This window comes from Acipenser ruthenus, chromosome 10 (assembly GCF_902713425.1).
Source record: "Acipenser ruthenus chromosome 10, fAciRut3.2 maternal haplotype, whole genome shotgun sequence".
NCBI lineage: Eukaryota > Metazoa > Chordata > Actinopteri > Acipenseriformes > Acipenseridae > Acipenser > Acipenser ruthenus.
This window is the reverse complement of record NC_081198.1, coordinates 20,581,162-20,599,931: the sequence shown is the minus strand read 5'-3', so window position 1 is coordinate 20,599,931 and position 18,770 is coordinate 20,581,162. Positions and strand designations below refer to the sequence as shown.

At 46.4% G+C, this 18,770-nt stretch overlaps 3 non-coding genes across 3 annotated transcripts; all 3 read left to right on the top strand.

Annotated features, from left to right (window-relative positions):
* Window positions 1–2,226: 2,226 nt before the first annotated feature.
* LOC131738369 (U2 spliceosomal RNA) lies at window positions 2,227–2,409 on the top strand. Its single transcript, XR_009329930.1, has one exon. It is a non-coding gene; the product is annotated as a U2 spliceosomal RNA (small nuclear RNA).
* Window positions 2,410–8,566: 6,157 nt separating this feature from the next.
* LOC131738485 (U2 spliceosomal RNA) lies at window positions 8,567–8,756 on the top strand. The gene has a single exon (XR_009329989.1). It is a non-coding gene; the product is annotated as a U2 spliceosomal RNA (small nuclear RNA).
* Window positions 8,757–18,178: 9,422 nt separating this feature from the next.
* On the top strand, window positions 18,179–18,364 carry LOC131738470 (U2 spliceosomal RNA). The gene has a single exon (XR_009329984.1). It is a non-coding gene; the product is annotated as a U2 spliceosomal RNA (small nuclear RNA).
* The last annotated feature ends 406 nt before the right edge of the window (window positions 18,365–18,770 follow it).

Genomic DNA, 18,770 nt, shown 5'->3' with positions numbered 1-18,770 from the left:
TCGCTCCTGGACTTAGGGAGTGGGTTAAAACCATCTATACAAACATTAGTACCCGAGTCTTGGTGAACAGGCACCTGACTGGTGAAATATCTATCCAGTCAGGGGTCAGACAGGGTTGCCCACTATCCCCACTGCTATATGTCGTGTGCATTGAACCCCTCCTGCAGGCAATTCGTAGGGATACCAATATAACTGGTTTCCAGCTGCCTGGATCCAACGGGGTCCAGGTCAAAACAACAGCATATATGGACGATGTGTCACTCATTTGCACCAACACATCGTCGGTACCTCGGATTAGTAATATCCTTGAGAAGTACTGCACGGCGACCGGGGCAGTGATTAATAAGTCCAAGAGCGAAGTCTACGTGTCTAAAAATTGGCAGGTAGATAGGGAACTGTCGGACATGTACCCTGTCAAAAAGGACAAAATCAAGATTCTGGGCCTCATTTTCGAGAACAATAGCTCGGGGGCCCAGAGCTGGACGGCGGCCATTAACCAGGTCCGTAAAAAGATTGGCGGATGGAGCACAAGATCCTTAACAATGACGGGTAGAGTATTAATAACCAAGTCTATACTGTTCCCCATCCTCTCTTATGTAGGAAAAATCTTTCCCCCAGACAGGACCACCAAAAAAGTGGTGGACCGCATTATCCACCGCTTTATCTGGGGCAGCAAGATGGAGAGGGTAAAGCGAGCCACTCTGAGTAAAGCCGACAAGAAGGGAGGTAAGGGGGTCCCGGACGTTGTGCAGCTCACCCGAGTGCAGGGGCTCACGCAAACTATCAAGAACATCCAGGCCCTGGACAGGAAGGTATGTTACATGAATCGTTTCTATTTTGCCACCTGTCTCAGGGCCTTGGGCCTCTGCACTATTGATAACACCGTGCCGTACTCCTGGGACCCCCCATTGTATTATAGAACCTTAAGGGACACTATATATAAATTGGGCTTAGATAAAGCAAAATTGGCCTCCTGGGAATACAAGGCTGTAACTAAATATCTTGCCGGTTCCCAGGAAATTGAAAAAGTAGCTACTTTCTCCCTCACCCAAAGCCAAAAAATCTGGGAGAATGTGTCTCACAGCTGCCTCAGTAATGTCCAGAAGGATATAGCATGGAACACCGTCCACAGTGCACTCCCCACTCGAGCGTTCATGTTCAGGAGGGGACTAGCCCAAGTAGAAACATGCCCCTATGCAAAGTGCCGCAAGAGAGAAACACCAGCCCATATCTTCTGGGAGTGTGATGTGGCTGGCAGTGTCTGGCTCTCTGTCTCTGTCTTCCTAAACAGGTTTGCTGACACGGCCAAGATGACCGCTGAGACTGTGCTCTATGGGCCTGCGGGAGGAATCACTACCAGCACAGCTAAGTGCGTTTGGCGTGTCATCAATGTTGTCAAGCAGATCCTGTGGGAAGGCCGTAACGTCTGTGTCTATCACAAGCAGGAGCTAGACACTATCACCATGACCAGAAGGGCACAAACTCTTATCAAGGACTTTGTAATTCTGGACATCCGGACCCTCGGGAAGGACAAGGCCTGCGCGGAGTGGAGGATCGCCGGACTTCAGGACGTGAAGATGGAATAAAGGAAAAAACTGGAACCGCTAGCTCCTAGGAGCGGGACTACGGGGCACCGCTAAGCCTTTTATTTATTTTGTCAGGCCAGCATTCCGCCCTTTTTAGCTGGCATGACCGTTTTTCAACGGTGCCCTGGTTTTATGTAGTCTTTTGTTTCAGTTTTATGGACTTTTATTTGATTTACGTTGAATGTTTTATTTGATTTTGTTTTGTTTTGTTTTATGTATCTTTAAGATTTTTAATGTAAACTATTAAAAGTTACATTTTAAGTGTTTTAAAATTTTAGAATTTTAACTCACTGTTTTATACACTGTCCCTTTTCCCCTGTCCCTGTTTTAGATCTAGTTTTATGTTCACTTTTGAACCTTTTAGAGAGCACTCCCCGGCCCTCACAAGCACTGGTTTTTTATAGATGGTTCTTTTTTTCCAGTCACTTTTAAAACAGCACAGGTTTTTTTCATGTTGATTTTAATCTGTGTCTGTTTTAACCATGTACAAAGCACAATTGTCTTGGTGTTTTTAAATGTATTTTAAATGCTTTTAAAACAAAATGTATGTCTGTATGCATGAATGTCATCTTTAAAAGAAATGTAAAATGAATGAAAAAACGAATGGGTGTAAATGTAAAAAATGTAAAATCTCAATAAAAGAGTATTTTGGCTAAGATCAAGTGTAGTATCTGTTCTTATCAGTTTAATATCTGATACGTCCCCTATCAGGGGACCATATATTAAATTGATTTTTGGAATCGGGAGATGGAACAGGGGCTTGCTCTGTCCACTCCACGCATCGGCCCGGTATTGCAGTACCTCCGGGAACGGTGCACACCTTTCTCTAACGTTGGTCAAAGTCAGATCTGGATCTCTCCTGTGAGCATTTTGTCTACCCCTGCTGGAGGGAGAGTGCCAGTGTTGATGCAAGTTTTCCCGCCGTTTTACTTCTTCTTTTTTTCTTTCTCTCTTTCTTTCTTTCTCTCTTTCTTTCTCTTTCTTTCTTGCTTTCTTTCTTTCTTTAATTCACATGTGGTGATGATGTAGACAGCAGCAGTTTGTTTCCTGGGAGCATGCAGCTAACCAGACAAGTGTGGTGGAACATGTCCCTATGCCTGGACCTTCTTAGCAAGCCAGCCAGCCAGCGAGGCACAGTTGTAGTTACCCAAGGCACCTTGCACAGCATAGCAGCTTGGCATGACTATTTGTAAGACGCACTCTGCCAGTTTATGTTTTGTTTTTGGTGTTATGTGTGTGTTTTTGCTTTGTTTTGTTTTCTCCTGCTTAAATTGCACATTTCCCCTCTGGAAGCAGCAGCCCGTTTTTTTGGGGTCTGCTTGTGCTTGAAATTTTGCACCCACCTTTGAATCCCCCTGTGCCGTCCGGGCTGGGGGGCCCCGGGCAAGGGCCAAGTCGCCATCGCTTCTCGGCCTTTTGGCTAAGATCAAGTGTGTGGCTTGACCGCAGCTCGATTTGGAAGCGATAGGTAAGGTAAGGTAAGGTAAGGTAAGGTAAGGTACGGTACGGTACGGTAACGGTAAACGGTGGCAATATTGGTTGCTAGTAGCTGAGGTGGTGGACGAAGGAGGGAAGACCAGGAGCCAGTTTTGCTTAGCAGGTAAGGGGGACCCTTTGAGGGCACCTTATCTGCTTTCTAGTTAAGTATTTTCTTTTGCCTTTTTGGGTGTTTTTTTCAATATTTCTATTGCTTCTTAATTTATTGGAATGGCGGGTCCAAGGGTTGGGGGACGCCGTTTAAATTGTGTTAGGTTCTCTATAAATGAGTCGAAGCAGGGGGAGGAGAAGTTGTTTTTGAATAGGCTTGAGTTTTCCAGAGGGGTTGTACAGAAGGTGTTGGAGTTTAGGCCTATTGATTTAAACTGTATTATTATGACAGGGAAAGGAGGCCAATGGGATGTAAGTTTTATGTCTGAAGCGGGTATGATGGAGTGTGTGAGCAGGTTTCATAACCTAAGGGGACATGATCTGATTAAGAAGTTGAGTTTGGAGAAACTGACAAATAATGCACGAAGGGTTGTGATTGTGAGAATGGGCTCAGAGATGGTGAAGGGACAGGACGTGTGCACTTGGTTGAGGAGGTATTGCCATGTGAAGGGGGAGGCTATAAAAGTGAGGGATGATGATGGGGTGTGGACTGGGGCATGGAGGGTGGTGTGTGAGCTGTGGAGAGGCTTAGGGACATATGATGGGTTTCTGCACATACCTTCTGACATTGCACTTGGTGCTGACAGGGGTTATGTGCATTACTTCGGCCAGCCTAAGGTGTGTCGGAAGTGTGGAGGTGTGGGGCACTTAGCGGTGGTGTGTAAGAGAGTGGTGTGTAATGTGTGTAAAGAGGAGGGGCACATGGCTAGGGAATGTGAAGTTCAGAGGAAGTGTAATCTGTGTGGGAGTGAGACACACTTTTTCATGAATTGTCCTAGATCCTTTGCCAATAGGGCTAAGAGGTATGAGGAGGGAGAAGAGAGTGAGGAGGAGAAGGAGGAGGAGGAGGGTGAGGGGAGGCAGAAAGGGGGAAGTGAGCAGCAGGAGAAGGGGGTGAGAGGGAGGAGAATAGAGGGGAGGTGAGGGAGGAGGGGAGGGAGGGGGAGGCACAGGGGGAGGGGGGAAGTGATCAGCAGGGATCTGTTCTGGAGGAAGATTTGATGGTGTCCCCATCAGAGGAGGAGAGTGAGGACCCAGGGGAGGGGTCCAGTGGAAGGAGCAGGGAGGAGGTGTATAGGGGGAGTGGGGTGGTAAGCTCTGTGGAGGATGATGGAGGGGGCGGTATTCCGTGTGCAAAGCGGGAGCGGGATGAGGCTAGTGTTGAGGGAACAGGACGGGAGGAGGAGGATGGTAACTCAGAGGATATGGATCAAGAGTGGACTCCAGGGTAAAGGAAGTTACATAGTGAGGAGGGGGATGGGTTTGTGAGGGTGGAGGGGAGGAAGAAGGGGAAGAAGAAAAAGAAGCAGGGAAGTGGGGGAGTAGGACAGGAGTTTTTTTCATCCCCCAGTTCAGTCGTTTCCTCTAGGGGTGACTATAGAGGAGATGGTGGTGCGGAGAAGAATGGGGGAGAGCCGTTCCTGGATCTGGAGGGGGTCGTAGTGTTTTCCTCGGGTGAGGTAAGTATGAGGGAGGAATTTGTGGTAACTGGCCAGGAGGGGGAGGGGGAGGAGCCCCTTTTAAAAATATCCTGATGTAGGATTCTGTATGTGTATGGCTGTTAGCTTGTTTTGCAATGGCTCTGAGTGTGGTTACTATAAATGTTAGGAGTATTAAAAGTCGTGATAGGTGTACGTTGGTGTTGTCATATTTGAGTGGGATACAGTGTGATAGTTTGTGTTTGCAAGAGTGTGGTATCCCTGGGTTGGAGGACTATAGTACTTATGAGGGGAGGTGGGGTTATGGGCCATCTGTGTGGTCCGGATCAAATGAAAATAAATCAGATGGGGTAGCAATTTTGATTAAAAATAAGGGGGTTATGATTAAAGATCATAGAGTGATTGAAAAAGGTAGGGTGCTGGAGGTGGAGGCGGAAAATTTGGGGAAAAGTTTTAGCTTAATTAATGTGTATGCTCCGCCAGAGGTGGAGGGGAGGGCTAGTTTATTTGAAGATTTAAGGGTTAAATTAGTGAGGAGCAGGCCGGTTATTGTAGCAGGGGATTTTAATTGTGGGTTAACAATGGAGGATAGGCGAGAGATAAAGAAGGGGTTCAAGCTGGATAAATCTAGTAAAATGCTAAAAGAAATAGTGGAGGACTTTCGACTAGTGGACTGTTTTAAAGTGAACAATGTGGGGGAAAGAGGTTTCACTTGGGTGAAAGGGGATGGGACCCAGGCGTCCAGGATTGATTTTGTGTTTGTCTCACAGAGGGTGGAGTGCGAGGAGTGTGTGCTGGTGCCAATGTTTTTCTCTGACCACTGTGCGCTGAAAGCTGCTTTTGACCTTACAGGTTGTGTGGATGTAGGGAGGGGTGTGTGGAAGTTAAATTGCGAGTTGTTGGAGGATGATTGGGTGTGTGAGGTAGTTAGAGAGTGGTATGGCCAGTGGCTGTCCTTAAAGGACCTTTGTGGGTCCCAGGCAGAGTGGTGGGATCTGGTGAAAGAGAAAACGAAACATTTCTTTATTTGGGCGGGGAGGAGGAAGGCAGAGAGGGAGAGAAGGCAGGAGAAGGTTTTGTTCAAGGAGCTGGAGAGTTTAACTAAATTGTACAATGCAGGGCTGGACTTTAGTGAAGAGATCAGGGAAGTGAAAAAGAGACTGAAGGGGGTGGTAGAGAGTAGGGTGAAGGGGCTCTTATTTAAAAGCAGAGAGAAGCATTTAGAGGAAAATGAAAAGTGTAGTCGGTATTTTTTTTAAAAGGTGCTGGATGGGAGGAAATTTATAGACTCTATGAAAGGGAGGGATGGGGCTTTAGTTAAGACTACAGAGGGGCTGTTGAGGGTGGTGGAGGAGTTTTATGGGGGCCTTTATGTAAGGAAAGAAATTGAAATGGGGGCTATGGAGGAGGTGTTAGGACATTTGGAGCGGGAGGTGGGGGATGGAGGGCAGTTGGACAAAGAGTTTACGAGGGAAGAGTTAGATGAGGTGGTCAGGGGGGTGAGGCTGGGCAAGACACCGGGGGGGGGATGGACTCCCTGTGGAGTTCTATTTAAAGTTTTGGGAGGGAGAGAAGGCAGGAGAAGGTTTTGTTCAAGGAGCTGGAGAGTTTAACTAAATTGTTGGCCTTGTTTCGGGAGTGTGGGGAGGAGGGAGGGGAGTTTCCACCTTCATTTAGAGAGGGCATTATTACATTGATTTTTAAAAAGGGGGATAAGGCTGAGCTGAAAAATTGGCGGCCAATTACATTGTTGAACCAGGATTTTAAATTGTTCAGTAAATTGTTGGCTCAACGTATGAGGGATGTGCTGGGGGATGTTATCCACCCGGATCAAACTTGTGCCGTTCCAGGTAGGAAGATCACGGACAGCCTGGTATTGATGAGAGATGTCATCTGTTATGCGAGAGACAGGGGAATTCGATTATGTGTACTAAATTTAGATCTTGAAAAGGCGTATGATCGGGTCTCGCATCAGTTCATGTTTGGTGTTCTGCGAAAAATGGGGTTTGCAAAGAGGTTTTTAGACTGGGTGGGCCTGTTATATAAGGGTGTGTATAGCAGGGTATTGGTAAATGGGTGTCTGTCAAATCCAGTTAGTGTGGGATGTGGCGTCCGTCAGGGCTGTCCGTTATCTCCGCTCCTGTTTATCTGTTGTATGGAGCCGCTGGCACAAGCTTTGAGAAGGGACCCAGTGTTTAAAGGGTTAACTATTCCTGGGAGTGGGGGGCAGGAGGTTAAATGTGTCTTGTATATGGATGATGTCAATGTCCTCTGTCGGGATGAGTTGTCCATTCAGAGGACTTTGGAGAAAGCTGATGTTTTTTGTCGTGCGTCTGGGTCTAAACTGAACCAGGAGAAATCAGAGGCAATGTTCTACGGGAAATGGGACGGGAGGGATAGTATAAAATTAAAAGTTAAGGAAGACTGCATTAAGATTCTGGGGGTGAAATTTGATGCTAATGGATCAGGGGGTAAGAACTGGGAGGAGGTGGGAAGTAGGGTCAATAAAAAGCTAGGGTTTTGGAGGCTGAGGAGGCTTACGATGGAGGGGAGGGTGATGGTTGTAAAGGGGGTAATATTGCCACTGTTGTTGTATGTGGCGGTCGTGTTCCCACCATCTAGGAATGTGGTAACGCTGCTAAACAGAGCTGTGTTTCGTTTTTTTTGGCAGGGGAAATGGGAGAGAGTGAGGAGGAGTGTGGTGGGGAAGGATAAATTAAAGGGGGGAAAGGTTTGCCAGATGTCCAGACGTTTTTAATGTCAAAGTTTTGTGCATTGCATTTTGCTATGTGTCTGAATGGTGTGTCAAAAGGGGCCTGCTTTGTGAGATTCTATATTAGTTCCTATTTGAGGAAGTTAAAGTTGATGTCCGTGCCTTTGTCTGTGCCAACAGCCTTTGATCTGCCCTATCATTATGCGTTATTTAAAAGATTTGTGATGTCCAAGGGGCTGGAAGGATGTAAGGCTGAAATTGTGGCTAATGGTAAATCTCTGTTTAACTTTCTGCAGGGTAATGGGGATATGTGTCCGGTTCATGGCCTTGTATTAGACGAGACGCCAGAAGTGTGGCAGAACGCGAGCCATCCTGCCCTGATGAACGAGCATCGAGATCTGTCTTGGTTGGTAGCCCACAATGTATTGCCAGTTCGAGCGGTGATGCATGCATGTAATCTGGGGAGGTCACCCAGATGCCCGAGAGAGAAGTGTGGAGAGGAAGAAACGGTCGGTCACGTTCTCTGGGGATGTCTGGAGGCGAGGAAGGTGTGGAGTGAGGCAGGCTCCGTCCTGGATTTGTTCCGGGGACAGCTGCCCATACATAGGCAGCGTGTGCTGTATGGGAGCCCGAAGAAAGACCAAGAGAAACTGAGCAAAGTGCAGTGGGGCATGCTGTGGGTCCTAATACGCTGTCTGTGTGATGCAATTTGGAAGGCAAGGAACTGTTTGGTGGTGAAGGGCGTGAGCCTGCCTGCCCAGGCTGTTCTTGAAATGGGACTAAGTCAGATGGAGAACTATGTCCTAAAGGACGCTTTGCGACTTGGCCGACAAGAGGCGAAGAGAAGATGGAGGCTTGAGGAATGGAGACGTGGAGATCTGTGGGCTACTGGCGTGGGATGAGATCTTGCTGCTTGTTTATTAGAAGTAGGATAGGCATATTGTTAGGGGCACATGTTATCCTGTAGAAAGGTTTCAAAAATGGAATTGTATGCGTGATTATGTTTTGTATTTGTTGCATATATGGGAGAGATGTAATGTGATATGTAATGTGTTTTTTTATAAGTGGATTGTAATGTGTTGGTTCTGTTCATGAGTTTGTTGTATATAAGTGGTTATAGTTATTTTTGTATTGTAATGTGTGATGTTTAAGTGTGTTTTGTGAGTTATGTTTGTATGTGTATTTTTTTCCATTAATAAAAAAAAGAAAAAAAAAAAATCTGTTCTTATCAGTTTAATATCTGATACGTCCCCTATCAGGGGACCATATATTAAATTGATTTTTGGAATCGGGAGATGGAACAGGGGCTTGCTCCGTCCACTCCACGCATCGGCCCGGTATTGCAGTACCTCTGGGAACGGTGCACACCTTTCTCTAACGTTGGTCAAAGTCAGATCTGGATCTCTCCTGTGAGCATTTTGTCTACCCCTGCTGGAGGGAGAGTGCCAGTGTTGATGCAAGTTTTCCCGCCGTTTTACTTCTTTTTTTTTCTTTCTCTCTTTCTTTCTTTCTCTCTTTCTTTCTTTCTCTCTTTCTTTCTCTCTTTCTTTCTTGCTGTCTTTCTTTCTTTTATTCACATGTGGTGATGATGTAGACAGCAGCAGTTTGTTTCCTGGGAGCATGCAGCTAACCAGACAAGTGTGGTGGAACATGTCCCTATGCCAGGACCTTCTTAGCAAGCCAGCCAGCCAGCGAGGCACAGTTGTAGTTACCCAAGGCACCTTGCACAGCATAGCAGCTTGGCATGACTATTTGTAAGACGCACTCCGCCAGTTTATGTTTTGTTTTTGGTGTTATGTGTGTGTTTTTGCTTTGTTTTCTCCTGCTTAAATTGCACATTTCCCCTCTGGAAGCAGCAGCCCATTTTTTTGGGGTCTGCTTGTGCTTGAAATTTTGCACCCACCTTTGGGTGCTGGGGGGCCCCGGGCAAGGGCCAAGTCGCCATCGCTTCTCGGCCTCTTGGCTCAGATCAAGGGTTGCGATCGGTAGTGGGTTTTGGATACGTGCAATTGTAGATTGTTTTTGCTAAGTTTTTTTCTCCTTTTTGTTGTACAGGTGCCCCGGAGCTGTTTTCTTTTCTTGGAGGAAAGGGTCTAGAAGGAGCAGAGCAGGAGGCAGTTTTTTCTACTGGGGTAGGGCCCTTCGGGGCTGGTTCTTTCTTTTTTCTTTTTGTTGTTTTTTTTGTTTAGAATGTATTTTTCTAAGTTTGGAGTGAGGCGACACTGCTGTGTGCGCTTTAGTTTAAAGCAGTGTTTCAGAGAGGGAAATGGGAAGACTGAACTGACAAGGTTTGAGTTCAGTAGAAATGTGTTACAGAGGATACTGGGGTTTAGTGCAGGTGAGATTTATTGTCTCATTCCGTTGACTAATGGCTCTTCTTGGGATGTTAGTTTTGTGAATGATACAAGTTTTAGGAAATTTTGGCGAGTAAGAGATGAGTTGGGGCCTAATGAGGTGTTAGAGAAATTCGAGGTTGAAGCTTTAACAGATAACTCTGTGAAAACAGTGGTTGTTAAAATGTTTAATGAAACCGTGTCCGAACAGGATGTGAATACCTGGTTAGCGAGGTATTGCTTGATTAAAAGGGCTGCTGTGAAAGTGGTAGACTCAGATGGAATTTGGAATGGTTCATGGAGGATTTTAGTTAAACTTTATCATAATGCTACAGGGTATGGTGGGTTTAAGCACATTCCCTCGGATATAATTTTGGGACCAAATAGAGGTTTTGTGTTTTATCAGGGCCAACCAAAGTTGTGCAGGAAGTGTGGGGAGATGGGGCACCTGGCAGTGGCCTGTAAAAAGGAAATTTGTGGCGTGTGTAAGGAGGTGGGCCATTCTTCAATGGATTGTGTGAGCGAAAGGAAATGTAACCTGTGTGGAGAAGAGGGTCATTTGTTTAGAGACTGCCCACAATCCTTTGCAAACAAGATAAGAGCAGGAAAGGTTCAGAATATGACTAGAGTGGGAACTGAGAACATTGCAAATGTGGATGTTGATGCAGAGGTGAAGAAGAATGACCAAATTGTCGTAAACCTGAATGTGGATTTATCTAGTGATTTGGCTGTTTCGCCATTTTCTACGGAGAGTGTTGAGTCAGAGGAAGAAGCCTTTGAGGGTGGTGTGGTGAAGGGGGATGGTAGTGCCGGTGTGCTGAGTTGTTCGGATGTGATTGGAGGAGAGGGAGGAGGCGTGTCTGAGAGTCAGTAGGTTGTGTCTGAGACCCCCATGAGTGGAGTAGAGGGGGGTGGGGAAAAGGGGGACCCTGTGATTGATGGAGAGATGGGTGAGAATGAGATTGGAGAAGAGAATGGCGGGATGAGTGGGGTGAAGGAGTTTGGGGAAATGAATAATAATAAGCCTGGTGTGAGTGGTGGGAAGGGGTCAAAAGGGGACAAGGCTGCAAAGGAGTCGGAGAATTGGAATAATAATGAACCTGTACGAAGAGGGAGGAGTGCTACAGTGGTTGAGAGGGAGAGGGGGAATAGGAGTGTGTCTGGTGAGAGAGGGAGGAGTACTGGAAAGGGGGAAGCCGGTGCTGGTTTTACCAGGAGTATACAGAGAAGTGCTAGTGTGATTGAGATTATGGATGTGGAAAAGGGAACTGACAAAAGGAAAAAAGAGAAGTGGGAGTTGGCACAAAGCAAAAAAACAAAGAAGACAAAAAATAGGGATGAGAGTGGTGAGTCTGAGCAGGATGAGGAGCGGGAAGGAGGAGAGAGGAGTAATGTCTCCTCCTTGTTCCCTGGTTCGTCTCCAAGCAGTGAGATAGGATCCCCTATTTTTGATGGGGGAGCGAGAGATTTTGGGAGTGAAAGTGTGTATGAGAATGTACAAAATCTCGTTGAGACGATGAGTATGAGTAAAAACAGTTAATTTTTTGATATGGCAGTACAATTTTTTCTCTCTTTGATGTTGCTGATAACATCCTTAAACGTGAGAAGTGTGAAGAGTGAAGGAAGATGCAAAACAGTTTTGCATTTTCTTGGAACAGTCAATACTGATGTTGTGTTCTTGCAAGAATGTGGGTGTGGCAAAGCGCCCCGCCCCTGTGTGCATTTGTGTTATGTGTATGTGTGTATGTTGCGTGTGTAAATGTTGGTGTATAGTCATTGGTACACGGGATATAAACGGGTCTGTGTTTCACGTGTATTTAAATAGTGTATATTTGTATTTAGGCACGGGATTGCACATCATGCACGTGCATTTAAAATATAATATGTGAACACGGGGTTTCACGTAATGAATTCACGTGCTGGGATTCAAGTGAGTAATTAATTAGTAATTGAATCCCAGCACAACAGTATATATAGATGCACGTTTCTTGCACTAAGGGTTGGGTGTTCGGAAGAGGAGAACGGGTGAGAGAGAGAGGAGTAAACGTAAAGTGAAGATAGTAAATATAATAGTGTTTGTTCTCACCGTGTTTGTTTGTCTCCGTGCACCGTTTGTTAAGTGTCAGTCGTTTTGTCTGTGTGTTTATTTTGGCGTCAAGTGCCGTGTCCTGTTTTGTACTGTTGAACCCTTTTATTTGTTAATAAACGCTGAGTGCAGCCATTGCACTCAGCTCATCACAACCACCGTCTCTGTTGTTTGAATTCCTGTCTGGTCTGACGCCACCCACTCTGGCCGTCTTTGTGACACGTGGTGTCATCGTGGGATAGCCGCGCCTCCAAGCGTCAGACCAGGAGGGGTCTGGAAAAAAAAAAAAAAAAAAAAAAAAAAAAGTCAATGGCAGAAGACGCCATCAAACTGCGGGGCTGGTTCCTAGAGAATGCTGGGCTGGAGGCCCAGTCTCTGCCCATAATCGTTCGGGCCCTGTGGATGATGGACAGTGAGAGATGGGAGGCCTATCAGGAGGAACACACCCCAAACACCTTGGAGGAAGGTGTGGAGTTTCTCCTCAGCTACCTGGAGGCAACGATAAAAGGAACAGCAGCCCAGGTAGCAGGCCCACCAGCAGAGGGTGAATGCCTGCTGTCCCCATCTCCACCAGCAGAGGGTGAATGCCTGCTGGTTTTGCCTCCACAGCCCAAATGGGAGGAGCCTGAGCGTCCACAGCCCAAATGGGAGGAGCCTGAGCGTCCGCAGCCCAAGCGGAAGGAGCCCGAACATCCTACGCCTGAGTGGGAGGAGCCCGAACGTCCTACGCCTGAGTGGGAGGAGCCCGAACGTCCTACGCCTGAGTGGGAGGAGCCCGAACGTCCTACGCCTGAGTGGGAGGAGCCCGAACGTCCTACGCCTGAGTGGGAGGAGCCCGAACGTCCTACGCCTGAGTGGGGGGAGCCCGAACGTCCACAGCCCAAGAGGGGGGAGTCGGTGCGTCCACAGCCCAAAAGGGAGGAGTCGGTGCGTCCACAGCACAAAAGGGAGGAGTCGGTGCGTCCACAGCCCAAAAGGGAGGAGTCGGTGCGTCCACAGCCCAAAGGGAGGCAAGTCGGGGCTTCCACAGCCCTGGGACCCAAGCCACCAGCAGAGGGAAAATGCCTGCTGGTTCAGCCCCAAGAGCCGGAAGGGGAGGGGTTACAGGCTCAACCCCCTGAAAATTTTTGGGGGGGAGAAGGGCAGGATGCTGGTGTCCCCCAGCAGCCTCTCGCTATGCTGCTGAAGGCAGCACGGCGCGCACATGCCCAGCCGCCACAGCAGAGGGAGCCAGCACCGCCAGGAGCAGAGGAGCAGGAGCTGCCTCTGCCTCCGCCACCACCACCGCAAGGAGCAGAGGAGCAGGAGCTGCCTCTGCCTCCACCACCGCCAGGAGCAGAGGAGCTGGAGCTGCCTCTGCCTCCACCACCGCCAGGAGCAGAGGAGCAGGAGCTGCCTCTGCCTCCACCACCTCCAGGAGCAGAGGAGCAGGAGCTGCCTCTGCCTCCGCCACCACCACCGCAAGGAGCAGAGGAGCAGGAGCTGCCTCTGCCTCCGCCACCACCACCGCCAGGAGCAGAGGAGCTGGAGCTGCCTCTGCCTCCGCCACCGCCTGGAGCAGAGGAGCTGGAGCTGCCTCTGCTGCCCGTACCTCCGCAGGGAGTACGGTGGCCGGAGCCCCAGAAAGGGGAGCTGCCGGCCACGAAGAAGGGGGATGAGGTCTGGAGACCACTTTCCCCAGCAGCAGTTTCGCTGCAGGAGTTCTTGTGGCCGGAGCCCCACAGGAGGGAGCTGCCGGCCACGAAGAAGGGGGACGAGGTCTGGAGACCACTTTCCCCAGCAGCAGTTTCGCTGCAGGAGTTCTTGTGGCCGGAGCCCCACAGGAGGGAGCTGCCGGCTACGAAGAAGGGGGAGGTCGGGGGACCACCTGCCCCCGCAGCTTTTTCGCTGCAGGATGGGACCAACAGGCTGTCAGCCGTGCCATTACCGGCAGGGGTGCTGACAGCATTGCCAGCCAAGGGCCCACTGAAGCCTCCCTTCCCAGCCCGAGACTTTGTTCTGGACTGCTGGGTTTTTAAGGGGGGAGGTGGCCGTTGAGGCCATGTGTGCTGCGCACAAGGGGGGGTATATGTGGCAAAGCGCCCCGCCCCTGTGTGCATTTGTGTTATGTGTATGTGTGTATGTTGCGTGTGTAAATGTTGGTGTATAGTCATTGGTACACGGGATATAAACGGGTCTGTGTTTCACGTGTATTTAAATAGTGTATATTTGTATTTAGGCACGGGATTGCACATCATGCACGTGCATTTAAAATATAATATGTGAACACGGGGTTTCACGTAATGAATTCACGTGCTGGGATTCAAGTGAGTAATTAATTAGTAATTGAATCCCAGCACAACAGTATATATAGATGCACGTTTCTTGCACTAAGGGTTGGGTGTTCGGAAGAGGAGAACGGGTGAGAGAGAGAGGAGTAAACGTAAAGTGAAGATAGTAAATATAATAGTGTTTGTTCTCACCGTGTTTGTTTGTCTCCGTGCACCGTTTGTTAAGTGTCAGTCGTTTTGTCTGTGTGTTTATTTTGGCGTCAAGTGCCGTGTCCTGTTTTGTACTGTTGAACCCTTTTATTTGTTAATAAACGCTGAGTGCAGCCATTGCACTCAGCTCATCACAACCACCGTCTCTGTTGTTTGAATTCCTGTCTGGTCTGACGCCACCCACTCTGGCCGTCTTTGTGACAGTGGGTTACCCTTCCGAGATAACCATGTGGATAGGGAGAGAATGTGGGTACATGGCGAGTCTGTCTGGTCAGGGGGGAATGGCTGTAGAGCAGCTGGAGTGGGGATTCTTTTTAAAAACAGGAATTTTGTGATGGAGAGTAAGGAAGTGATAGAATGTGGGAGAATGCTGGTTGTAGATGTGAATTACCTGGGGAAAGCTTTGCGTTTTATTAATGTGTATGCATCCCCAGATAAGGAAGAAAGATTTGAACTTTTTAAGGAAATAAGGAAGCTCTTAGATACGACATGTGTGTGTATTTTGGCCGGTGATTTTAATACAGTGCTGAAGGCATCGGATAGAAGAACGAAGCCTGAGGGAGTTAAACTGGATAAAACGTCAATAGTTTTAAATGAACTTGTAATGGATTTTAGACTCTTAGATGTCTTGAAAGTTGTGAAGCCCAGTGAGGATGTGTACACATGGGTGAGTGAGGATGGAACAAAAGCTTCTAGAATAGACTTTATTTTTTCTTCAAGCAGTGTGCGGTGGGATAAGTGTGATGTAGTGCCTGTGTTCTTTACTGACCATTGTATGGTGACGGCTAGGATGGAGGTGGAGGGGGTGTGTGAAGTGGGGAAAGGAGTATGGAAGCTGAATGTGGAGCTTTTAGAGGATGAAAGGTTGGGGAGAAAGTTTAAACAGAGGTATGAAGAGTGGCAGACTGTGAAGGATATGTATGGGTCAGTAAGTGAATGGTGGGAGTGCGTGAAAGAGAGAATCAAAAAGTTTTTTATGGCAGAAGGTAAAATTAGGGCAGCTAAAGGAAGGAAGAGAATAAATGGGTTGCAATGTAGACTGGAACATCTGTTCAAATTGCAAAAGCAGGGGTTTCCAGTTAATGATGATATAAAGGAAATAAAAAGCAAATTGAAAGAGTTGTTTGAGAAACGGTGCAAAGCTGTGATGTTTAGAAGTAAAGTGCAATATATTGAAGAAAATGAGAAATGTACAAGGTTTTTTTATAAAAAGATTGTGGATAAGAAAAAGGCAATGACTGGCCTAAAAGATGAAGATGGCAATATTAAAAAAGATACCAAAGGAATGATAGAGGTGGTGGAGGACTTTTATAGTACTTTATATAAGGAAAAAAATATTGAAGAGAATGTGATGGAGGAATTTTTGGAGGAGTTGGACTGTGAGGAGGGGAAAGTTTGAAAAAATCTTTAGACCTGAAGGAAGTGACAGAGGCAATGAAGTCTTTTAAACTGGGGAAAGCGCCTGGGAGAGATGGCTTGCCAAGGGAGTTTTACTCCAAATTTTGGGAAGTTGTAGGTCCTGACATTTTAATGGTTTATAATGAAATTATGGCTGTGGGGGAAATGCCGCCCTCTTTTAGAGAAGGGATCATTACCCTGATTTTCAAAAAGAACAACAGAGAGGAGCTGAAAAATTGGAGACCAATAAGTCTGCTAAATGTTGATTAGAAATGTTTGGCAAAGATTTTAACTTCAAGAATAAAAGCGGTGATTGATAGTGTAATCCACCCGGACCAGACCTGTGCTGTGCAAGGGCGGAGGATAACAGACAGCCTCATTTTGTTAAGAGATTCTGTGTTTTATGCCTGTGATCGAAATTATCCTTTGTGTGTGTTAAATTTGGACCTGGAGAAAGCCTATGACAGAGTCTCGCACAAGTTTATGTTAAGGGTGTTAGGCAAAATGGGGTTTCCGGCGAGTGTAGTGAAATGGGTGGATCTGCTGTATAAAAACATACAGAGTAGAGTCTTAGTTAATGGGGTCCTCTCAAAAGTTATCCCAATTAAATGTGGTGTTCGGCAAGGCTGTCCTTTATCACCGATTCTGTTTATTTGTTGTTTGGAACCTTTGGTCAATGTTTTAAGAAAAGATAACTTTGTCAAAGGAATGCCTGTACCAGGTGGTGGTGGGAGAATGGTAAAAGTTCTAGCATACATGGATGATGCAACTGTCTTATGCAGAGATAAAAGGTCAATTGGAAGGACTCTTTTACACACAGAACGATATGGTCTAGCATCAGGAGCTAAGCTGAATAAAGAGAAATCTGAATGTATGTTTTATGGTAATTGGCCAGAGGCTCCGGATTGTGATGTATGTGTTAAAACGGATTCTATCAAGGTGTTAGGTTTAAAGTTTGACAGCACAGGATCTGGTCAGCGGAACTGGGTGGATGTAGGGGCGAAAGTGTCACAGAAGCTAGGCTTATGGTCTCTTAGAAACCTGACAACGGAAGGAAAGGTTCTAATCTTAAAATCCATAATTTTGCCCATGTTGTTTTACATCGCGGTGGTGTTCCCTCCAACAACACATGTTTTGAAGATATTGAATAGGACTGTGTTTTGTTTCTTTTGGGGGTCAAAAAGTGAAAAAACTAAGAAGGAATGTTGTGGTTAAAAATGCCTTATTAGGAGGGAAACAGTTCCCGGATCTAAACTTGGTTTTAATTGCGAAGTATGTCGTTTTACATGTACACATGTATTTGTTTGGAAAATGTACAGCAGCTTTGTTTTTGAGATTCTATATGGGAGCAATGTTAAGATCCTTTAAAATGTATAATGTTCCTTTAACGGTGCCAACAGTTTGGGAAATGCCTTTTAACTTCTCATTGATAAAACATTTATTGTTAAGAACGAATTAAAGAATATAGGGAAAGAGTACTGGGAGGACTATAGGAAGGTGATCAGACTTGTTCAGAGCAAGGATACTATTTGTCCTGTCAGGTGGTACACCGCAGATCAGGTGGAAATGATTTGGATAGAGGTTGCCCATCCAAAGCTTTTAAATATACATAGGGATCTGGCCTGGCTGATAGTCCATGAGGCCTTGCCAGTCAGGCAAATGATGTATGGACGACAAATGGCGAAGTCCCCTAGATGCCCTCGTCAGGGTTGTGGGGCGGAAGAATCAGCTGAGCATCTGTTAGTTAATTGCAGCTTTGCACAACATGTTTGGACTGAGGCTGACTTTTTTGTGAAGGAATATTGTGAAGGAGAAACAGTAAATGAGTCCTTAATATTGTATGGGAAACATGATGTAAAGATGAATAAGGGCAAGTGGTATGTGTTGTGGGCAATACTGAACTCTTTTAAGGATGCGATATGGAGAGCAAGGAATGTACTGGTTTTTAGGAATGCCCAGCTCTCAAGTTCGGACTGTGTGAGGCTGGCACTGAGCATTCTAAAGGATTATGTGATCAAAGATTATCGGAAGTCTGGGAAGCAAGAAGCAGAACGCATGTGGAAGTTGGAAAAGTGGATCGGTGGGCAATGGGCTATTGGCATTGGTTAGTGGTCCTGAGCATTTTTAAGGGTTTTGGATGAGGCTTTTATTTAGAATGGGCAAAAGTTTATGCTCTGATCAATACGGAATCGCTACTGTTGTAACTTTTTTTTTTTGGTCAAGTGTACTGGTTTTAATACCTTTTGTGTGATTTGATCTGTATAGTGGAAGGTACTGCATGGAAAGTTACTTTTTGTGTGAAGATCATTTCTACCGGAGTGGTCTGACCGTATGCTAGATGGTTTGGTTTGTTTGGACTATAATGAATGTAAAATGAAAAGATGTTTGAAAGGAAGTGATGTTGTATTTAACCATATGGAATGGTTGGGTTTTGTGATGTTTTTGTAAATGGTTTTTATAACCATAAATGTGATATATTCATATTGCAGTGACTTAATAAATATTTATATATATAAAAAAAAAAAAAAATCTGTTCTTATCAGTTTAATATCTGATACGTCCCCTATCAGGGGACCATATATTAAATTGATTTTTGGAATCGGGAGATGGAACAGGGGCTTGCTCCGTCCACTCCACGCACCGGCCCGGTATTGCAGTACCTCCGGGAAAGGTGCACACCTTTCTCTAACGTTGGTCAAAGTCAGATCTGGATCTCTCCTGTGAGCATTTTGTCTACCCCTGCTGGAGGGAGAGTGCCAGTGTTGATGCAAGTTTTCCCGCCGTTTTACTTCTTTTTTTTTCTTTCTCTCTTTCTTTCTTTCTCTCTTTCTTTCTTTCTCTCTTTCTTTCTCTCTTTCTTTCTTGCTGTCTTTCTTTCTTTTATTCACATGTGGTGATGATGTAGACAGCAGCAGTTTGTTTCCTGGGAGCATGCAGCTAACCAGACAAGTGTGGTGGAACATGTCCCTATGCCAGGACCTTCTTAGCAAGCCAGCCAGCCAGCGAGGCACAGTTGTAGTTACCCAAGGCACCTTGCACAGCATAGCAGCTTGGCATGACTATTTGTAAGACGCACTCCGCCAGTTTA